This window comes from Macrotis lagotis, chromosome 1 (genome assembly GCF_037893015.1).
Source record: "Macrotis lagotis isolate mMagLag1 chromosome 1, bilby.v1.9.chrom.fasta, whole genome shotgun sequence".
In the NCBI taxonomy this organism is placed as follows: domain Eukaryota; kingdom Metazoa; phylum Chordata; class Mammalia; order Peramelemorphia; family Peramelidae; genus Macrotis; species Macrotis lagotis.
In genome coordinates, this window is record NC_133658.1 from 362,210,320 (window position 1) to 362,221,489 (window position 11,170).

Genomic DNA, 11,170 nt, shown 5'->3' on the forward strand with positions numbered 1-11,170 from the left:
AATAAACTCACCAGCTTCCTTGAAAATCAGAACTTTTGCTTGCCTCAAATCCTGTGATAACTCTCAGCTTAATCACATATTCAAGTCTTTTCAAGTATCCTGTGATATAGTTCATCTATGCCTGGTAGCAATAAAGACATCTAAGAGCTCTCTTACCATATTCCTAATGAGTTTCAAATTCCTTTTAACTCTTTTCCCCCATAACATACAATCTAAAGTTCATTCTTCTTGGTAGAAGAACCAAAAGCAAAAAAACAGTTTGAATAGTTCTATCTTCTCACCATCACCTGTTAACATGATTTCAAGTGTCTGATCTTCCTTTTGCCCCCAGGACAGACCCCCCCCTCACCCCCTTATTTATCCTTAGCATTCACTGAAAGTCTCATTTCTTGCTGGGTTTCATATTCTTAATATTCTTAAAGTACTTCTGTATGCATACTCAGTTACCTGCTCTTGATTCCACCTTCTGTACGTGTCTTTAAAAATAAAACAAAAACCTAAGCTGGTCAAGGTGTTCCTTGTATAGTCATATCACTCTACTCAGACAATTGCATCTTTTCTTCATTTGGTTTTTACTTTCAGGATTTCCTCCAGTGTTGATGGCTGTTTTGGTATGCATCTTAGGATCTTCTCTATTTTCAAATTTTAGTTGTTCTCATGGAAAATCACATTGTCTCCAGGTTATTGGCCCCACAGTTCCTCACTTTTTAAAAACAAAAATATTAAATATTTTTTCAATCAATGAATATCTGCCTTTTCTCCTTTCCACTTTCCCACCTCCCAGTTCTTGACTTTTTGCAATTATTCAATGTCCAGGGAACAGTTCAGTTCCCAATCCTATCTAGTCTAGATTTTAGTGAATATTAGAGACTTAAAAAGATTTTCCCCAAGTTCTCACCCAAGATTCAGCCTGATGACTCTTTCTGTTCCATCTTGCCTGCATTTTCAATTTTTTGTAGGGCCCTTACTTCAAATACTTCAAAAGATCCATGATTTCATCAGTGTGGGTGCTCCATTCCCTGATGTAGATCATAAACCTTCCATGCCTGAATAGACAGTCTTTATGAGTAGTTGTGGCTGAAAAAAAAATTACCTGGTGACTAACCTCATAATGCGCCTGTCTAAATTTCACTAAGCTAGGCAAAAGATAATGTCTAACTAAGACCATATTCAAAGCCTTTCCAAACTGAGTTGACTCCACTAAGGCTTATACTTTACTGGCAAAAGCTTCAAGGACCCAAGATCACTTCCAAGCCATGATACTGTAGAGAAGAATTTAATAAAGAAGTGACCATACAATGCTTTAAACATTATGGTCATGGAGTATGCCCCACCCATTTAATGTGTTCCCACAAATAAGTTCTTACATTATCACTAATCAGTGTTCCTATCATTCATTCTCCAAATGTCTTCTTTGTGTAAAGTAGAATACGCCCGGGGTTAGAGTTACCAATTCCCATTCATATTCTCTCTCTCTCTCTCTCTCTCTCTCTCTCTATATATATATATATATATATATATATATAGTCACCTGCCAAAAGTCACACAAAAAGATTTCAGAGATATAAGACAAATATCCTAATATCCTGGCACATCAAAACAGAAATGACCACAAAGAAAAATCTACCAGATAACAAGTCAATTCTTCACTCAATACTAACAAATTTCTTTTTTTAGTTTTTATTTATTTAAAACAATGGGGTTAATTAAGAATGACTTGCCCTGGGCAGCTAGGTGGCATGGTGGATAAAGCACCAGCCCTGGAGTCAGGAGTACCGGAGTTCAAATCCGGCCTCAGATACTTAATAAATTACCTAGCTGTGTGGCCTTGGGCAAGCCACTTAACCCCATAAAAAAACCTAACCCCTAAAAAAAAAAGAATGACTGCCCAAGGTCACACAGCTAGGCAATTATTAAGTATCTGAGGCCGGATTTGAGCTCCAGTTCTCCTGACTCCAGGGCCATGCCACCTAGCTGCCCCTAACTATCCTGTCTTTTTAATGGGTTTGGAATTCCTTCTCTAATCTTTAGAATTTTAAAACCATCTCCCTCTGTCTTTGGAGAAATCATTTCATTTCATGCACTATTATGTCACCAGTCAGGTCATGGATTGATGCTCTTTTGAAAACTCAATGGTAAAACAAAAAAAGATTTCACAGCTTTCAAAACTATCCCCATCGTAGGGGTGGGAGTAGGGAGGGGTGAGGAGGTAGGGGGGATAAGGTTATCTGACTGGACCAGTTTCTCTTCCTGCTTCAAGTAAGATTCTCTAGAAACCTACTTACACACAACCAAGAACCTCATACTCATGGAAAGTTATAACATGTTCTCACTGGTTTACCTATGAAGAAAATTAATGTCTTCATTCTCAGAAGGTATAATGTAGGCAGTAAACACCTAGCATCTGAGGGAGAAAGGTTTAGTATCACCCTTTCACAGGACCATATTTCTTGGCAGTTCTTACTCCTCCAAATGTGGATAGGACAATTTCTCATATCTACAATTCCATCATAATGGTTAACTGATCCCTCCAATCCACCTCCCTACTTTCCTCCTCCTACCCTGGACATCAGTTCTTGAACTGGTCAGTCCAGTGTGTCTCTGGGCATATGTCCAGATCTGGGCAAGCATGAAGAATCAATTGATTTGGACTTCTGGGTAAAAAAAAAGATAGATTCCAGGAGTTTGCCTTTTTATCATTCTGGTCTACTCAAGGAGTCTCAAGGTTATCTTATTTCAATAGAACCCTTTCTGAATCAAGAACCTCTGTGGAAGCCTGACCCAAACTTATTAAATATTTCCTAGACCTCCTTATATAGACAATCAATCAACAGGGATTTATTAAGTCCTTATCATGTGCCAGGCACTGTACTAAGTATGGAGATACAAAGAAAACCAAAAATTGTCTCTGCCCTAAAGGATATCAAGAGCACATCCCGAAGACATAGACTGTCTATACTCCATATTCCAGGGTGGATAAAAAGCCACATAAAGGCCAGGTCAGGTGCGCTGCAATATTGAAAACGACAGCTCTCAGTTATACTTACATTCTTTCTCTTCTCCACTATAGCCTACCACTTCTCTAACACAGGAGAAACAAATACTAAATTGGTACATTCTAGTACCTCCTAAAAATGTTACAGAAACAAAGAAGTTGGTGACAGTGTGTCAACTTTGTTCTCTGATTCATTCACCAAAGTTTGGTTTATGGTAAAATAAGATCTCAAAAAAAAAATTAGCTCCATGCAAAATTTACAATTATTTTTCTTTTAAATTTGTTCTGGTCAAAGGATATTGCAAAGATCTAAATAATAATAATCTCCCAAAGGTTCTTGGTAGTTATAGTTTGTGTCTATGAAGCAATAGAATAGGTTGATTGATACCATTGCTCTCTGAACACTCACCAGTCATTTGATTTCCTTACCTTTTAGGTAGTCCCTGGAAATCTTAATAATCTGGTGAGAGGAATAGGGTGAATTTAAGGTAATGAATTCACCAGCAATTAGGATAGGGGGCAGGGGAGGAGTTCAAAGCAAATTTTAAAATTCCTTATGGCTGGCATGAGTCAAAAGCTTTGAATCTCAGCCCTCCTGGAGAAGCTTCTTGACCTACAACAAAGATATCCAGGGAGTTGCTAAAAGTTATCCTGAGGTTTCTTGCTCACTCCCAGCCCTTTTCTTCAAGGGACCCAAGATTCCACATTTGTTAGTTGAGGATACCCCCAAGATGCACAGTATCTTTCCACTGAGTCTCCAATACGGTCAAAATTCTATTTTAAAATGATCCATGCAAATATTTTGTCTTTCAGGTAATATTAATACCAGAAAAGGCAATGGACAGTGGCAGAAAGGTTTTCTTCACAAAACAACCAGTATGGCTTAATCAGTGGTTCAAAACACTCCTTTCTAAGCATTCTACATTCACCACCATCTTGACAGCATACTACATAAAAATAAACTCATGTCTTCAAAACAGACGAAAGGACAGGGCTATAATAAATGATTCCCCAGCTCCCAGCACAGAGAACCTCCATTCTAAACTCCAACAAATTGTGCTTTTTCTTCTCATCCAGTCCAGATTTGGAAGTGCTCAAGGTCTCCTAGATAAGCAAAAGTAACACTATCAATCAAAAATACCCTCTTGGCAGCTAGGTGGCGTAGTGGATAAAGCACCGGCCCTGGAGTCAGGAGTACCTGGGTTCAAATCCGATCTCAGACACCTAATGATTACCTAGCTGTGTGGCCTTGGGCAAGCCACTTAACCCTATTTGCCTTGCAAAAAAAACCTAAAAAAAAATACTCTCTTAAAAAAAATCACTTGTACAAAAAATATTCACAGCAGCCCTGTTTGTGGTGGCAATGAATTGGAAATTGAGTGAATTTCCATCAGTTGGGGAATGGCTTAATAAACTGTGGTATATGTATGTCATGGAACACTATTGTTCTATTAGAAACCAGGAAGGGGGGGGGGCTAGGTGGTGCAGTGGACAGAGCACTGGCCCTGGAGTTAGGAGGACCTCAGTTCAAATCCGACCTCAGACACTTAATAATTACCTAGTTGTGTGGCCTTAGGCAAGCCACTTAACCCTTACAAAAAAAAAAAAAGAAACCAGGAGGGATGAAAGGATTTACATGAACTGATGCTGAGAGAGATAAACAGAACCAGAAGAACATTTGACACTCTAACAGCAACATGGGGGTGATGATCAACCTTAATGGACTTGCTCATTCCATCAGTGCAACAATCAGGCACAATTTTGGGGTATCTGAAATGGAGAATACCATCCGCATCCAGAGAAAGAATTGTGGAGCTTGAACAAAGACCAAAGACTATTATCTTTAATTTTTTTTAATTTATCTTATTATGAAATTTTGCTGTCTCTTATACTTTATTTTTTTTCCCTCAAGGATATGATTTCTCTCTCATCACATTCAATTTAGAACAATGTACAGCATGGAAACAATGTAAAGACTAACAGACTGCCTTCTGTGGGGGAGTGGGGGAGGGAAGCGAGATTAAGGGAAAAATTGTAAAATTCAAAATAAATAATTTTTTTAAAAAAGAAAAAATTTAAATTAAAAAAAATACACTCTTAAAAAGTAATGAAAGAATGAAGCATCAACCATCTCTCAGGCCCTTAGGCTACATAAGGCTGATTTCTAGACAAAAAAGCAGAGTGCTGATTTATATCAGAGTACCTGTTCTAATGTACTAAGCAGTGGGAATGATTTGAGAGATTTTCACAATATCAAGGAGGGGAGTACACAAATAATAGGTCTCAGCAAATGCATTTTAGATCCAGAAGGCAGACTAAAGTTTAGGGATTGTCCAGTTTTTAAGTGTCTGATGAGATGGTTCCCAAATTCAGACCAAGACTCAAACCCAAGACCACTGGCTATAGAAGGATTTTCAAAAGTGATGATGACAGTGAATATTTATCTAATGCTTTAAAGTTTGAAAGGTGTTACATATATGCACATTTGATCCTCATAACAACCATGGAAGGTATCACTATTATGATCCTCATTTTACAGATGAAAAAACTGAGGCAGACTGAACTTGCTCAGGGTCACATAGCTAGTAAGTGCCAAAATTTGGATTTAAATTCAGGTCTTCCTAATCTGCATCCAGTGGTCTACCCACTGTACTACCTACTGCACCATCTAGTTACTTTCCAGATTCTGAAAAGCCCAGGAAGAGTCAATACACCTAAACCAGGTATTTCCACATACAGGATGGGCAGACTTACTTGGTCCCCTCCCCTCCACTTTTCCTCTATGTAGGGAGCAAAAATTCATGCTAAAATAGTTTTAATGGCTTCTGAGAAGCCACCAGGCAGGTTTCCCCTGCTGTCCAGTAGGTTAACACTGTCCAGAGTTACAGACTCTTTTTTCATTTCTCATGAGAGCGAAGTCAAACTTGCATGAAAAACAAAATGAAGTGTATTCTGTACTCCAGGTAAGACTAGGCAAAGTATTCACTACCAAGATGAAACCTGCTAGGTATCATGGTACTCTAGCACCCAGAATGTGTTGAGTTCCAAAGTAATTAGAGCATTGAGATATTTAAATTCTTTCAATGAAAACTGTAAATAACCATTAGTGATCTACATCCTAAAAAAAAAAATCCTTCAACTTCAACACCCTTAAGCCTTTTCCATAACTGCATACACAAGCCAAACCAACATTCCTATTGAAGCTGCCAAATCAGCTCTAGGGGACAGGACAATTCAGTACAAGTCAACATGTGGAGAATCTGCAGCAAGTACATTGCCAATTCATTAGCTGACAACTTAAAACTTGTGAAAAGGAACAGTTCCCCTGATCCCAGTATCCAGCAGATCTGCTTCCAATGATCAATATTACACAGCTTCCTAGCAGGGAAGACAAACCTGTCCAACCTTAAAGAAGGTTCCCATCTCCACAGTTAAAATCCCATTTGCAGGATTGCGTAAACCTGTAATTTTGTACTGTGGAAGAAACCTTAGAGGGTTGGCATCATTTGAGCTAAAGAGGGCTACTGTTCTCATACTTTTGCAGTATAAGGCAGTTTACTGCCTAGGCAAGCCTGGGAACATTTCAGCCCTAGAAGAAATGAGTTAACATCACATAGAACTGTCAGTCTAGTATTCACTTGTGGCCAAAGTTCCCTATGCAAAAGATGTTCAATGTCATGTATCTTAGCTCCAAAACTTTGCTCAGCCCTTCCTCACTTAAATCCAATTTATTTGCAAGTCAAGACTTTACCCTCCTGATGTCGTTAGTCCTCTTGGAGAACCAACAACAACAAGAAGTCATACACTCATTCTGGTCCCCATTTCCTATTTTCCAAGGGAATGAAGAATATTTTGTCAATGAAAGGAGCAGACTTGTCACCTCTCAAAATCATATCAAGACTAGAGTGCCCCCAAAGGGAAAAATTACTGAGACAACTTGAGCTAAGGGCTTGAGGCAGGAAAGATATAAGAATTAACAGAGATTTAATAGTCAATTGCTATAAGAATTAGGGAAGGGAGAAAGGGAAGTTGTTGAGAGAGTTCACAATATGATAGAGTACCTGTACTCTAGCTAAAATAATAGGATCATAGGATTTAAAGTAGAAAAGGACCTCAAGGATCATCTGGTTCCAATCCCCCACTATTTGCCAAATAAGAAAATGGAGAGTAAAGTGACTTGCCTCTGATCACACAACAGTAAGTTCCAGGATTTTAACCTACTTATTCTGATTCCAGTCCAGAGAGCAGTCTACTGGGATCATGCTAAACTACTCAGAAGAACCTTGGGTTCAAAGCCTGACCTTGATATACTTCCAAGCAAGTCATTTAACTGTTCTGAGTTATAGATTCTCCATCTTTAAAATGGGAATGAAACTTGTATTCACTACCTTGCAGGATGGTATAAAGAAAATACTTTACAAATAGAAGCTATGTTATTGTTTCCACTTCACTTTGATTAGAAACAAGAGATATAGACACTGGGCCAGCTCTTCTTTATCAAGACAGAACACATCCTTGGCTTTTCTATAACCAACAGCTCCCAAGTGGAAGGTTGATTTCAAGAGGCTAATCTTTAAGAAAATGTTTTAAAGATGCTTTCTCAAAGAAGCAAATGGTAAAGCTTCTTCTGATGCTCTTTGCATCAGGGATAGAGGTGGATGAGGGAAGTGTTCAGGTAAGAAAAAATTATTAGAAATCTAGTAAAAGGCAAGTTAATGGAATTTATATCTCTGACCTCAGGTTCTGAAATTTGAAACTGAACAGAAATAAGTCTCCACAAATAAAATAGAGGTTCCTCTATTGTATGATTACACACTAGATATATTAATAACCACAAAATAACTTTAAATATCAACATAAGATAGTAGAAAGAACATAAGATTTCAAATCATCAGAAGAGAGTTTGAATTCTGGTCCTTCAGTAGCCATGGACCAAAGGCAAACCACCTCTCTCTAGATCTGTTTCCTCCTACAAAATAAGGCAGTTATGTTAGATGATTTCCAAAGTCTCTTCTACCTCAAAGTTCTATGCATCTGGTCCAAAAATTGATAAGGAAGTTAGAAAAGGATGAAAAACCCTCAAAATCTAAGGGGGGATACTTCATGGAAAGGAGTTTAGAACAAAAAAGGGTTTAAAAAAATCTATCATGAAACTACTGGGAGAATGGGGATGGTATAAGAAGAGAGTCTAGGGAATTTTCTCACTATAACAGTAAGAAAAATATAGTCTCTTGAGTCATTTCAAACTAGACTGGGCAAAACCCTGGAGGATATACTCAAGGGGATCAAAGGCCCAAGGAGAAAGGGGGTGGGGAAAGACCAGGATGATCTAATAATAATAGTCTTTTTCTCATTTCTAATTCCTGATTCATGGCCCTGTAATCCACGTCTTGACAAGTCTCCCTGAGTGCATTCCTGGGGTACAAAGCAGAGGGAGTCAAAGTGGCCTATGCCAACCTTTTCTGGTAAACTGAGAGTAGTTTCTGGCACAATAATTTGAAAAGAACGTGTTTAAAAAGTCTTGGAGTGGGGTGATCTTGGCAACCAATCCCTCTGGCTCCACAAGACTACTTATCCCTTAATTTCTTTTTCTTTTTTTGCCACAGCTTAATGTATTTAGTACTAATACAAAGCTTCCCATTAATATACTCAGGCAACAGCCTCCTGTTTATTCCCAGTGTTCAGTACTGAGAAGAAAAGCAGGTGAATGATATTATGTGTCTGTCTGTGTGCTTTAATCAAAACTGCCTCCCCAAACTATGCCCTAACAGAAACTAGAGGACGAAGAGTAATGCTCTGTCAGTAGATGGGTCAACTCTGCCCTAGGTAGAGTCTCAAACTATTTTACACATAGTGACCCTGAGCATCAGTGATTTCAGTGTCCTAATTTTTTAGAAGTGGAAAGATAGGTGGGACACTTTGGGACAGAGAGAAAGGTTAAACAACCTGAACAAGACTGAAATCAATTGACAGGAGAGCTGGGAATCCAAAAGTGGTAACCAGTAACTAAGGCCATTAACCATAATCTCACCTATTAATGAGAAGTGGGAACTCTATTTTATTTCCCACTAGGACTACAAAACAACTATTCCCTAATAATTTCTTGCATAGTCACCTGAAATATATAATGAATTTCTATAGAAATACTTTCCTGTCACCATGAATCTATTTTGGGAGACCTGCAGAAAATCAAAGAAAAAAATTGCTTGAACTGCCTTTGATCTTAAAATTAAGAGGTCAACATGATAAATGGATTTCAGAGAAGAACTCATAGCTATCTTGGGCTTCTCAATAGCCCCCAAATATAATCCCAATCATTCTTTCCATGCATAGCTCTTTTAGCTATGGCAAGAAAAGTGACACACATGCTATGCTGTCTGCTCCCAGGTCCACCTCAAACGAAAAAAGAGCCCATGGAGCCATTAGATACTCCCCTGCTGACAGATGTTTGGTTCTTGGAATAGGTACAAAACATATTTCCATCCCACCTCATCCAGTGCTCACAGCCCTCCAAGTCTCCTTCGGATTGCAGCCTACCTCTCTTCCACAAGGTTAATTCCAGAATTCTTTGTTAAAACAAGCCGAGGGGAAGTCTCTGTCCCCGTGATTCTCAAGTCCCTCCTGGAGAATCTGTAGCATAGGCAGTGCAGCCTCCCAAATATCTGAAAAGGCACTGACAAGGGACCCAGCGCTTTGCCTCTGAACTCCATCTCCTCTGCCTGAAAGCATCTGTCAAGGGGCAGGCCCAACACTGGATCAACAGGCACAACTGTAACTTCCATTACTTCCCTCCCTCATCGCCCCCCATCCCATCAATTCCAGTTTCCAGAAAAGGCGGCTAATTGCAAGGTGGAATCTTCTTCTCTCTTGGGGGCATCCTCTCCTACCCTGCCCTGACCAAGATCTGCCAAATCATCTCAACAGTAGGGAGAGCCCTAGACCCTGGCCTGAACGTAGGTGTAAGCACCGGCAGCGGAGGAGCGAGTCTCCTTTCTCCCCGCTCCCCAGGCTCAGCTGCCAAGGAGGGGAATGAGTGAAGAGCCAGCCAGCTGGCCTTCTGAACCTGGGTGTGGGGCCGAGGACTCAGGCAGAGGGGAGGCACTCCTTCCCACTCCCTCCTTCCCTTCTCCCCCTACCCCCATCCAAGGATCAGATGGCAGGGAGAGTGTGGAAAGCCAGCTGGCTCCCAAGGGCCTGGGTGTGGGACTGTGCCCCCCAGCCGTGGGAGGTCATCCTCGCCCGGACCTCGGCGGGGCATCTCCCAGGGAGGGAGGGGCGGGCAGCCGGGCACCCATGCTGCGGGGGATTGCGCTCCCTCCCGGGCTCCCCCGGGGCAGGGGCAGCGGCGGCTGGGGAGAGGGTGTGTGAGAGAGACAGAGCTCCTGGGCAGAGGGAAAGTCCTCCTCCTCCTCCTCCTCCTCCTCCTCCTCCTGGGGCAGTGGCCGGGGAAGGACCCCGGCTCTGGACCGCTGCAGCCCTGCCCCGGGAGAGGGCTGAGCCCGCCGCGGGGCCCTGCAGGGGAGCGCTGCCCGGCCCGGCCCGCCCGGCCCGGCGCTGCAGGCAGGCAGGGATGCGGGGCCGCAGGGGAGGGACCCGCCCGCCCGCCCGCCCGCTCCGGAGCGTACCTCAGGGGCCGGGCCCTGCTCCTCCTCCGGCCCCGGCCCCGGCTCGGGCCCCGGACGCGCGGGCTCCTCGCAGCCGCCCAGCCCCGCCGCCGCCGCCTCGTCCGCCAGCCCCGTGCCCGCGGCGGGGCAGGGCGGCTCGGACTGCGGCGGGGGCGGGGGCGGCCCCCCGGCCCGCTCCCTGCGGGCCCCCCCGCCGCCGCCGCCGCCGCCGGGCTTGTTCCGCCGCCGCGTCATGCTGCCTGCCCCTGGGCCGCCTCTCCCGCCGCCGCCACCGCCGCCGCCCCCGCCGCTCCCGCCGCCGCAGCTCCCAGAGACAGGACAACAGCCAATATGGCGGCGCCCGCGGCTCCCCCCTCCGCCCGCTGCCAGCAGGTTAAAGGTCACGGAGGCCCAGCGCCGCCTCCAGGCCTGAAGCCACCGCGGCCGCCATGATGGGTGAGGGCAAAGCTAGCTGTGCGCCGGGGGGCGGGGCAGGGGGCGGGGCTCTGTCCTGGGCCGCCCTCTGCCCTCTCCTCCCGGCAAGCTGGCCTGTCTGGTCTCGGGCTCGAGC

At 43.1% G+C, this 11,170-nt stretch overlaps 1 protein-coding gene across 11 annotated transcripts in view; it reads right to left on the reverse strand.

Moving 5' to 3' along the window:
• The window catches only part of FAM193B (family with sequence similarity 193 member B), a 41,073-nt gene extending 30,378 nt beyond the window's left edge, over positions 1-10,695 (reverse strand). For 5 of the 11 annotated variants that reach the window (XR_012473727.1, XR_012473726.1, XM_074212290.1 and 2 more), the window contains exon 1: positions 448-10,254. The gene's annotated coding sequence lies outside the window, so the exon portion shown is untranslated. Of the gene's footprint in view, positions 1-447; positions 10,256-10,620 lie in introns of those variants that run through there. The other 6 variants (XM_074212288.1, XM_074212284.1, XM_074212287.1 and 3 more) reach the window with 6 other exon arrangements.
• Between the last annotated feature and the right edge of the window lie 475 nt (positions 10,696-11,170).